Genomic DNA, 12,329 nt, shown 5'->3' on the forward strand with positions numbered 1-12,329 from the left:
AAAATTACAGAATTCACTTTCATCTTTCTTTTTACAAGAAACCCCTAATGACAAATGCAGACAGTTCGGTGATATTGATATACCCCAACCTTAGCATGTGAATTAGTCATCATGCAATCAGTTCAGGGGTCAGGCTTAGAGAAACAGTGCAAAGTTTGCAAACTGTTCGTGGGGTGAGGTGCTTTCCACTTCAAAGTCCTTGTGCTCCCTCCCCAGAATTTAGATCACAGCAAAAAACAGCTGGAATTGCCATTTGTGCCAATAGAACTTTTTTTCTTTTTTAGCAAGATAAGGTCTCACTCCTTTGTAAAACAACAGTTTACTTTAGACTGACTGAGCTGGTAAAACACAATAGGAAGCGGGCATCCACAGAGTACTGCTTTGCTATTATCATGTAAGTAGACATGACCTGTGACAACCCACACTGAAGAGAACTTAACCCCTTGCTCCTTGTCTGAAAATACTCCATGTAGTCCACTTGTCACTGACAGTCAAGGATTTAATTTTCCAAGAAATATTTACAAGCACTTCTCTCTTTTCCGTTCAGAAATGTCTCTTTCATATTTCCAACGTGATGGGTGTGTGTGTGTGTGCAGTTGTTTACTACCAGCGCTAATATTTACATAGACACATAACATCAGATTTCCTTTTTAATCTTTGAGGTTCTCAGATTTGAGCTGAAGCTAGAGTTTCACATTTAGCCTTCGGCTAGAAGAGCACGTGAATGCCGAGCCAGAGTTTTGTCTAGGATTAGATTTTGTTACCCATAATCACACGAGTAGGAATTTGCACCATATGCAGTCCTGTGGATTTTAACAGCACTACTTGGAACAAGGATGTCCCAATCTGGCCCATAAGAGAGATCTTTTTGTATAGTCTAACCACTGGGCCCTTGATTCAGGAAGTTTACATAAGCACATGTTTAACTTTAAGCACATGAGTAGTCTCATTGAAGTCAGTGAGATTATTTACGTGCTTAAAGTTGGGCATATGCTTTCTGAAGCAGCACTTAGTTTTGCAAACCCCCTTTCCTGCCCCACTGCTGTTTTTAAAATCATTTCACTCAGTGACCTAAAGTCATTTCCCCAAACATTAAACAGTCTCTTAAATTGCATCACATTATTATTCTATTTTTATTATTAATAGACTTCACAGTGGATGAAGGCTTATCTGCCAAATGCCTCATTATCAGGTGACTGAGACCCAATAAGTGCTTAACAGCATTCCTTACCAAAAGAGGATATGGTTAAGAAGGAGCTGATCCAATTCCCATTAAAGCAAATGGAAAAACTTCCATTGACTTTAATGAAGGATGGATCAGGCCCCAGATCACTAGCTGCCTTCTATTTCTTTAAGACACACTTTTTGATTCCTGAGAAAAGCAACAGCATGAACCAAACAGCTTTAGCTTCTCTCATCTTACAGTGCATTTTGCAAGTTCTGGAAGGAAACCTGGACACAGAGAAAAATGCTACAGCGAAAAATGAGCCAGAACACAAACCATATGACAATGCCTATTTCTTCATTCTCTTTGTCATGTTGTTTTACTCTTTCCTGGCATTAACTGTCTTTTTTGGTTATGTTCGCTCCAAGAAAGCCATTTCAAAGAAAGATCCTTACCAGGAATTCATCGAGGATAAGGATCGAAGCAAGAAGTGGAACATGACCCGGCCGGTGGTAGTGAAATTTGACTTTGAAGAAGAAAGTATTCTTTGAACTACTTAAACCAAAATATTCTGCCAAATGCACTGGACTGTCTCTGTCGCCTACGTCTCAAAGGAAGATCTATGCATTCCTCTTGATCAGCTACGTCCAGCATAATAAGTCAAAGCATTGCTTAGAAATAGGTAATGGAAAAAGAAGTTTCACATTTTTTATGAATGCGTTTGCTGGAATGTTGCTTTTATACATATTAGAGCTTGTTCCATAGTACTTTACAATGGAGGGAGATACGGTCATTTTTAGCACAGCTTATGATTCCTACTTTGAGGAACAAGAATTGGATTCCTTCCTCCACTGATTATATTTATTACATTTAGAATGTGGGTGAGGGGAACTGATTTGTGCATACACACACACGCGTGCACAAACACACACACACACACGAATTTCCAAAGGAATGTTGTCACTTATATATATTCTAGTCTAGACATTGAATGGTATGAACCTTCACTGGGAATACAGTATTTCTCACAAATAGCAGAATATATTTTACTTTGCTTAAACCAACTAATACTATTTAATATGTAAATATAGCAAACTCCTCCTGCCTTTCTACCGGTCAAAGATTAATTTCACATGAAATGGCAAAAAAGATCAAAACACCATCTGCAAAATGTAATTAAAATGCATTTAGCGGAAAAACAGGTTACGTATTCATTGAATTCTATTTCTTTTCCACCAGTTAGATGTATTCATTCTTTGCCAATTTCTCATTTGAAATGCATGCTTCAACCCTAATGAGTGGTGGCTACAATTGATCACAAGTGTAATGCTGAAACTGCCTGTCTGAATACACCAAAAATATCCTTTTACTTGCTAAAGTGCCTGACAAGCTTCATTTCAGAGTTGTTGCGTTTATATACGTATTGTCTATTTACCCAATATAATTGGATTTGTTTGCCCTTTTTTATTTTCTTTAACACATGATCTTACTCAAATAATAATATGAGGGAATTAGTTGATTTTAAACATATCAGTGTGCCCATTAAATACAAGAATATGTGCAACAAATGTTTTGTGATATGAAAAATATAGATGGGTGACATTTTCCTGAAACTTATATTTGTTTGTATTCTTCTCTTGGGTCTCAACAATTTATAGGTATTTACTTGTTTGCAGTGCTAGCTGTGTTGGTCCCAGGAAATGAGAAGACAAGGTGCATTTTTTTGTTTGATCAACTACTATTGGTAGAAAGTACAAATTTCTGTTGGTGGAAGGAGCTGAAGAAGGGTTCAGTGTAGCTTAAAAGTTTGTACCTTCCACCAACAGAATTAGATCCAGTAAGAGATATAACCTCACCTACCTTGTCTCTCTCAGGTATTCATTTCTAATTGGACCATGTTAGTGGATATATGAAACTAATATAATTAAAAACCTCTCTTTTGTATTGCAGGCAGTGTTAATATACAATGCTACGCAGAGGCATTCATGAGCACAATAATGATTTTCAGCAATACGTTTAGTGAATTCATTTAAAGTTTGCAGTATCCACCTAGCTTTATCTGAAATGGTTTTAGAAATGCCATTGTGTATGAAGCACATTAATTTACGTAAAAGCTATCACTATACTTCATTTGCAGTAGTTTGGGGTAAAGAAATGGAGGTCAAAGTCATCTGGGTTTACTTCAGGCCAGCAAGCTGGGACTGTGTTAAAAGAGAACTGCTGTTGCTTGGAGACTCGTAGTAGGTCTGAACAAATAGGGGGAATTATTCTACAGAACACTGAGCCCTGGAAGATGGTTTTATATTTCATTGTCTTCTCAGTATGCATGTAAATATTACTCTATGTATTTGTTGAAAATCGCATCATATTTTTATCTCACTGTTATTGTTTTAAGTTGTTTTCCCAAAAGTGACGGGGTAATGTGCAAACTTAAAAATTAAAGTTCCATTGCCAAAGCATCACTGAAGCCCATCGTCATTTATTTTTGTGAGCTGGTTGATCTGGCTCCTGACAGCTGTCTGATAAGCCACGATAAGCAAACTTCTCTGAACGTTACTTAGAAACATGCTGCCATTATGCAGTGTTTTAAGTTGTTTGCAAATACTTATGTCATGTTTATAATTAGACAGGCTCTTCACGGCAGGGATATTGCACTTCAGCATGAGCCAGCCAGAAGACACAAAGACCCTTAACCCACTGCTGCCCTCCATAGAGGCCAATCACAATCCAGCTCTTTGTTGATATTAACCATAGGGCAGGTTACTAATAATATTACTATTATTTTCTGTTCTTTTACAGTGCCCCAAAGTGTTCAAGTCCCTGCCCCAGGAAGCTTACAATCTCATTACAGACAAGGCACTAAGATGAGGCATTTGGATACTACGATGGCAAGGGCTATGGCCCAGATCCTCTAAGTATTTAGGTGCCTAACGCCCATTGTTTTCCTGGCCCTTTGCATGCAGGTTGTTTCGATGGACAATGGGACATGGACAAGATGGCTCTGTCGCTGGGCAATCCCTGGCTGCTGGGATGGCACCTAAGGGCCATGGGTTGTGGTGTGTAATTCATACCCAGGATAAACCAAGTCCCCTGCCAGCCCCGATACCAGGGTGGAGGGTAAGAGTAGCATAAAGCACTGAGCATAGCTGGGACACAACCCAGAAAGGGGATTAGAAAATCCAAGATCTTCAAGATGGTAAAGAGCCATGGTCCTCTTGGGCCCGATCCTGCAAGGCACAGCTGAATGTCTCTGACTGCCACAGATTTATGAAGACAAGTGCAGACAGATTATTTTGTTACTTTTGACCCATGTTTCTAACCTCTCTCGCTCCATTTACTGGTGTTCAAAACTTTTTTAAATTTAGTATCACCTGCAGATTGTATTAATATGCTTGTGACCCAAGGAGTCCCTCAAGGCCAACTGGCAGAGGGGACACAACACCATAACTCAGATCAGGCCTGACAGTCTCGTTCCCCCAACACACTGCTGTCATAATCTAGTTTATCACTAAATATATCATATGCAAATAGGTAAATGCTGGTCATTAATACTGTTGCGTGATACATATAAGGGCAGTGCATAAAGAAGTATAGATGTGTGTTGGAAATATGCTTAGGAAATATGTTTAGACCAAGCAATCAGAGTAGAGCAGATAAACAATCTTCTACTAGACAAAGGAATGTGGGTTTGCCAGTCTGCCAGGGTCAAGCTTTTCAAGCAAAGTACAATAGAAGAACATTTGCATCTAAGGCAAACAAAGTGATCAAGCTAATCAAAAAGGCAAGGGGGTTGGTGTCTGCACGCTGAAAAACAAGCAGCAGGGAAGAGGAACTTTGTCTGGGCTTACTTTTCAAAAATACATTTCAAAGGTTTACCGAACTATAAAAAGAAAGGGAGAGAACCCGTTAGTTATCGCTCATCTAGGGGACAAAGGGGAACAGCGCACTTTGAGCTAATGAAAAGCGGATCCTCTTGGCCTGAAAACCAAGAATAGCTAGAACTGACTACAGGTGGGAAACCTGCTTAGACAAAGTTTGTACCTTGCTGAAGTTAAGTTTTAGTCTCTAGAAAGTGAGTTTTGTTTTGTTTTACGTGTAACCCTACCTGTCTTCTATTCTTACGTATCACTTCAATAGCTGTTCTTTGTTAATAAACTTATTCTTGTTTTATTACAAAACCATCTCAGTGCTGCATATTAAACAGAAGGGTGAAGTCCTCCACTGAACTGGAAGGCTGGTGCGTGCTCTGTCTCTTTGGAGTTAATGACCATAACAACACCTGTGAGTATCCCATGAGAGGGACTGGACCCTGCAGGGGAGATGGTTTGGGGGAGACACGGGACTGGAAGGGCTGTTGGTGTCACCCTGCAAGGAGTAACCAGGCTGGTGGATGTCAGGGTGAGGCCATTGTGCTGTGAGCAGGCTGCTGGTGGCAGGGATTTGAGCCAAAGCTGCACAGCACAGATGCACCCAGGGTTACAGAGTAAGCTATGACAGAACCCCAGGCCAGTCTGGCTGAACCTCCAACACATCACAACGCTGTTTATTTATTCCCTCTTCAAGATCATGAATGAAGATGTTAAATAAGACTCATCCTATTGCAGATCCTGCTCTTATGCCAAAATTTGCTGTTTGCTGTTACCCTTTGCTTATGTCCTTTCTGCCAGTTTTCAGTTCACACACGTGTTCCCGTTCACCTCAATTTGAAGTCATTTGGAGAATAAGATTTCATGCAATAATGTATCAAAGGCTTTGCTAAAATACAAATATGTTACACCTTCCACTTTCCCTTCATACTTTTGTAATTCTATCAAGCATGTTTGTGTGGTAAGATATACTGATAAATCCATGATAACAAAGCCAACTGGTGCATATTAGCTACTTGTCTGATTATTGTGCTATTTTCAGCCTGTTGGTGATCCCTACACCAGAAATTATAAAGGATGAACTAGGCCAACTAAGCTTGTGGACCAAATGATGCTTTCAGTTATAATGGTGAATATCTGGAGCAACTCCATTTGCCTTAGGTTTTTGAATTTCCTGGCTTGTGAGTATTTGATTGCTCAAACTGAACTTTAGGTTAATGTTAGATTTTGCTCGTGTGTGCACGCACACACACACATCTGTTCAGTACAAATGAAAGATTCTGCTTGCCATTAGGAATCCAAAGTGCATGTTTCATGGAACTGATTGTCCTGAAATGTGTAAACAAGGCGTTACTGTGGCAATTACTCGTGCTTGGAGAATTTCATGAAATAACCATTGCTACATTCCAGATAAGTTAAGTGTGCATGAGTGACTGCAGCCTTGATGCCATGCACATTTTGTGCCTTCTTTTCTCTTTGTGTAATTTGCATATCACCTGCAGCAACCTTTCTTAACCCCATCTATGACATATCTCTATACGTATCCAGGGCCATACATTTTAAAAGAAAGTCCCTTTCTTTTTTTCAGTGGTGCAACAGGTCATATAGTGTGTTTCTATGTAATCAGTAAAATGTCCTCTGGCCCCAGTTTAGGATGTAAGTACATGCTGAAGTCTAGCCCTCTTCAGCGAAGCAATTCAGCACGTGCTTGACTTCAGTGAGATTTAGACCATGTTGTAGCGGGGTGGTTACCCTGCTCTTGCCCTGAAGTGGTTAAAGCAGACCTGGAGAGGGCTGCAGCTGGGGAAAAGCTAGGCTGATTGAGGGAAGCAGCCACAGCTGGGCCCATGCCCCAATCAGGCCACAGCTGGCCCTATAAGAGGGCTGAGGGCCAGAAACTGGAGAAGTCTCACTCGAGCCTGGGAATGAGAAGGGCTAGCTGCCTAAAAGGAAGGTACCTGACATGGAACAGTGCTGGGGAAGGGCAAAGGGGAGGTGGGGAGCTCCAGCCTGGTAAACCCCCAGGCTGCAGGCCTTGTGCAAGGTATTGGGGCAGCCTGAGGATAGGCAAAGGCAGCAGGTCCTAACTTCTTGCCAATGATGAGTGGCCATTACACTGCAGTTGGCCCCAGTGAGCGGGGGCTAGATGATGACTGGAAGTAGCCATTGAGGCAAGGTGGGTTTAGCGGGTTGGGGGTTCCCCTGGGAGGGGAGACCCAGAGTAAGGGGGGTATTGCTGGGGCAGAACCCTGAGGAAAAGGGCACCAGGGTCTGGGAGGGACACGGGGCCAGCGGCAGGTGAGATACTGGCCAGGAGGAGGTGCTCCAAATGCTGGAAGAGAGCTAAGTCCCAGGATGACCAGCAGGAGGCACTGTGATGGTGAGTCTTTGCATTGCTACAAATGCTTAAAATGAACATGTGGTTTGCTGAACAGAGATGCTTTCCTGAACTGGGGCCTCTATGACTTATGCGGTATGTAGTACTGACCTTTGGGGATCAGTTTTAAATAACCTTTTTTTTAAAAAAGGACTTATTCCTACCTACATGCCTCCAGCTTTCACCCAGACCACACCACACGATCCATTGTCTACAGCCAAGTGCTACGATACAACAGCATTTGCTTCAACCCCTCAGACAGAGACAAACAATCAGATCTCTATCAAGCATTCTTACAACTACAATACCCACCTGCTGAAGTGAAGAAACAGATTGACAGAGCCAGAAAAGTACCCAGAAGTCACCTACTACAGGACAGGCCCAACAAAGAAAATAACAGAACGCCACTAGCCATCACCTTCAGCCCCCAACTAAAACCTCTCCAATGCATCATCAAGGATCTACAACCTATCCTAAAGGACGACCCATCACTCTCTCAGATCTTGGGAGACAGTCCAGTCCTTGCTTACAGACAGCCCAGCAACCACACAACAACCACTAACGCAGGAACCTATCCTTGCAACAAAGCCCGTTGCCAACTGTGCCCACATATCTATTCAGGGGACACCATCATAGGTCCTAATCACATCAGCCACACTGTCAGAGGCTCGTTCACCTGCACATCTACCTATGTGATATATGCCATCACGTGCCAGCAATGCCCCTTTGCCATGTACATTGGTCAAACTGGACAGTCTCTATGTAAAAGAATAAATGGACACAAATCAGACGTCAAGAATTATAACATTCAAAAACCAGTCGGAGAACACTTTAATCTCTCTGGTCACTCGATTACAGACCTAAAAGTGGCAATTCTTCAACAAAAAAAACTTCAGAAACAGACTGCAACGAGAGACTGCTGAATTGGAATTAATTTGCAAACTGGATACAATTAACTTAGGCTTGAATAGAGACTGGGAGTGGATGGGTCATTACACAAAGTAAAACTATTTCCCCATGTTTATTCCCCCACCCCCCACTGTTCCTCAGATGTTCTTGTCAACTGCTGGAAATGGCGCACCTTGATTATCACTACAGAAGGTTTTCTCTCCCCCAGCCACCCTCTTCCCCCCCCCCCCACCCGCTGGTAATACCTCATCTTAAGTGATCACTCTTGTTACAGTGTGTATGGTAACACCCATTGTTTCATGTTCTCTATGTACATATATCTCCCCACTGTATTTTCCACTGAAAGCATCTGATGAAATGAGCTGTAGCTCACGAAAGCTTATGCTCAAATAAATTTGTTAGTCTCTCTAAGGTACCACAAGTCCTCCTTTTCTTGTTGCGAATAATTTTTCTATGATTTCTTATTTTAAAGTGCAGCTATTACTGAACACACAGCATCTTAAAATACCCTTAGAATAGAAATATATGGGAGCAAGCAGGGTAATTTCCTGGGACCGCACACCACAGGGGCTCCTGTGGAGCAGGCCTCATGCTTCAGAAATCCAATGTGTGAGCAGGTAAGGAAGGCAGGGTGGAGTCCTGCTTCTTAGCTTCTGCCCTGGGCCCCAACAAGTCTAATGCGAGCCCTGCAGCCACTAATTGGCTGCTGCCAAGAGCCTGAGGTCTGGTCTCCTCTAGGAGCATGACCCAGAGTGACTGGCCGAGAAAGATGGTCCATCCAGTCCCACCTGTGACACACTTAGCTTGCCATCCCAGGTAGAGAAATTGAGCAAAATCAAATGGTCATGTGGTGTATATTAAACAGGGGTGGCGAGAGAGAAGATGGAAGGGTGTTGAGAACCAAAGTGAGAGAGAAGAAAAACTCCAGATAGGAAATCCTGGGAGTTGCTGTTTGATAGAGAGCAGGGAGGGACTGAGGAGAGAAAACAGGCCTTTAGGAACGAGGGGCTGTGCTCAGCTTGAGACTGGTCTGGAAGACCTTTTTGTGTTCGTTTGGGACTTAAGATACCCTGGAAGCAGCGGGGTGGACGTTTTCTTCAATGGCTTAGCTGGAGGGCCAAGTTACTGCAGTAGCTAGCCTGAAGCCATATGGGTTAGGCAAGGCTGTGACAAAGCACTTTCCTGGTATAGCTATACCAGTACACTATATACTTGTGTAGATGCATTTGTACTGCCAAGTGTGGTTCTACTGGTTGATATTATCCCAGCTTTCTCCTGCGCGCCCCCACCCCCCCAACCCTGAAGCAAAAAAAGCCGTACCAGCAAAAGCAGTTTTACAGTCTAGTGTTTATGCTCGGGGCTTTTGCTATTTCAGTCACAAATCACACCTCATCATACCACTGACCAACATAGCCAGGTCAGCAAAAGTTTGTAGTGCAGATCTAACTTAACTCTCCATTGCCATACTTCTGATATCACCATTTCCACCTCTGCAAAATGAAAGTAAAATGGATGATTTGGTACCATGTTACATGCACTTTGCACACATATAGATGACCACCCAAGGTCCAATTAGGAGGAGAATCAGGCACAGTGAGCAAATGTGTTCCTCATAGTGCAGATGGGGATGTGTCTATGATTTGGGAAAGGAATAGTGATAAAGGTGAGAGAATGCTGTCTCAGCATGCCATCTTGCAAGGTGTTGAGCACTCTGGCCCTGATTCAGCCAAGCATTTAAGATTGTGATTAACTCTTAGCATAAATGGTGCAAAGTGGCCTTAGCAAACCGGAGACTCTGGCCATATATTTTATAAAAATATATAAAGAATAGCATTTGCTTGGCATAACTTGAAGTGACTTTTATACACCATCCTTTATGTTAGCTGTATCAGTCTCATTTCAGGCAGTGGACTTTAAGTGTAGCTTACAAAAATGTTTGTGTTTTGTCCATAATATGTTAGACATGATAGGTAAAAATGTCAAATGCCTAAGTGATGTAGGGACCTAAATTCCATGGGATTTAGGCACCTAAGTTGAGCTGGCCAGAAAAATTTCAATGAAACAATTTTTTCTGTTGGAATTTGCTAATTTGGGATCGTGTTGATTTTGCCAAAGCTGCACCAGAAATCAGGCAGAACCCTGGCTAGCAGGAAACCAGGCAGATTTCTATCAGTTTGTTTGCCTAGCTTCTTAGCAGCCTGTCTGACAAGCTGATGGGGAATCTGAAAACCTAGAAGACAAGACTCACAGCTCTTCAGCAATCTGGGCTTCCAGGGTTCCCAGCTATGGAGCAGCCCCCAAAACAGACTTCTCCAAACCCGGGGATCCCAATAGAGCTAGGTAGAGAACAGTAATTCTGCTCTGAGAATACTGAAACTTTCAGATTTTGTTCCAAATTTAGAATTTCTGAGTCTTCCTCAAAAGAGAACCACGGTTCTCTGCCTAGCTCTATTCTGAAGTCACACAGGCATTTCTGAAAATATTAGCCCTCTTACTTCCAGTAATAGGCCCAGATCCTGCAGCCTAGTGTGTGTGGACACTGTGTGCTAGATGCCTAACAAACAAATTTTGGGTGTGGACACTGTAACCCTGTATTCTCTCTTGAAATCAATGGAGTGCATTGATGGAATTGAGAGCAGAATTTTGCCTATTTAAACAATTTGTTGCTTCATGTCTACTCTTGTGGGTGCATGCTGTAAAATGTGTCAAAAAGGAGTGAATGGAGTTGATTAGCACTCATGGCTACCAGACAGAGAGCTGCTTGTTGCACTGGATATCTTGAAAACATAAAAGTGAGAAAAATTCTGATCTCATTTTCACCGGTGTAAATCCAGAATAAAACTATTTACTTCACTAGATCTACACTGGGATTAATCTGGTGTAATGGAGAGCAGAATCTGGCCCACAGAAACTACATGGATAACAGTTACACCAGCAGGCACTCTCAGTGCCATGATGGAGTCTGGCATCAGGGCAATTACAAAGTGAGATATCTGATAAACATCAAGATGTAAGTTCCCCATTTTGCTTAAGAAGGTGATGAGAGAAGTGGTCAATAAAAGGATGTATGAAAAGCTTTAAGTAAAAGCAAAGGAAAACAAAAGGAACTGCCCTTGTTTACTCAGCACTCAGACAACCTGGTGAAGGCGTTCTTATATAAACACTTACCAAAGTAGGCTTGTGTGACCAAAGGAAAAACTCCTAATATGGGTTACTTTAGCCCAAAGCCAAATGCTGATAGCTTTACTCATGCTGAGTAGGACCTTATTCTGTGAGTACGTCTAGTGATTTTAAGGACTACTCGTGGAGTAGGTTACTACTAACTGTGAGTAAGGCTAGCAGAATCAGCCAAAAAATAAAACCAAAAGAAGTTATTTCACCCCGACTATGGATAGGATGAAACAATGCCCAGTTACACCAGCAGGCACTCTCAGTGCCATGATGGAGTCAAACAATTCCCAGGCGACCAGCTTGGCTTAACGGTGAAATCCTAGCGGATCTTAAGCATAAAAAAGAAGCTTACAAGAAGTGGAAGGTTGGACAAATGACCAGGGAAGAGTATAAAAATATTGCTCGGGCATGTAGGAATGAAATTAGGAGGCCAAATCGCACCTGGAGCTGCAGCTAGCGAGAGATGTCAAGAGTAACAAGAAGGGTTTCTTCAGGTATGTTGGCAACAAGAAGAAAGCCAAGGAAAGTGTGGGCCCCTTAATGAATGAGGGAGGCAACCTAGTGACAGAGGATGTGGAAAAAGCTAATGTACTCAATGCTTTTTTTGCCTCTGTCTTCACGAACAAGGTCAGCTCCCAGACTGCTGCGCTGGGCATCACAACATGGGGAATAGATGGCCAGCCCTCTGTGGAGATAGAGGTGGTTAGGGACTATTTAGAAAAGCTGGACGTGCACAAGTCCATGGGGCCGGACGAGTTGCATCCGAGAGTGCTAAAGGAACTGTCGGCTGTGATTGCAGAACCATTGGCCATTATCTTTGAAAACTTGTGGCGAACGGGGG

At 42.4% G+C, this 12,329-nt stretch overlaps 1 long non-coding RNA gene across 1 annotated transcript; it reads left to right on the forward strand.

The window, feature by feature from the left end:
- The first annotated feature begins 1,264 nt into the window (after window positions 1–1,264).
- Window positions 1,265–3,624, forward strand: LOC142073185 (uncharacterized). The gene is made up of 2 exons (XR_012669898.1): window positions 1,265–1,847; window positions 3,116–3,624. It is a non-coding gene; the product is annotated as an uncharacterized LOC142073185 (long non-coding RNA).
- The last annotated feature ends 8,705 nt before the right edge of the window (window positions 3,625–12,329 follow it).

This window comes from Caretta caretta, chromosome 9, assembly GCF_965140235.1.
Source record: "Caretta caretta isolate rCarCar2 chromosome 9, rCarCar1.hap1, whole genome shotgun sequence".
NCBI classification, from domain to species: domain Eukaryota; kingdom Metazoa; phylum Chordata; order Testudines; family Cheloniidae; genus Caretta; species Caretta caretta.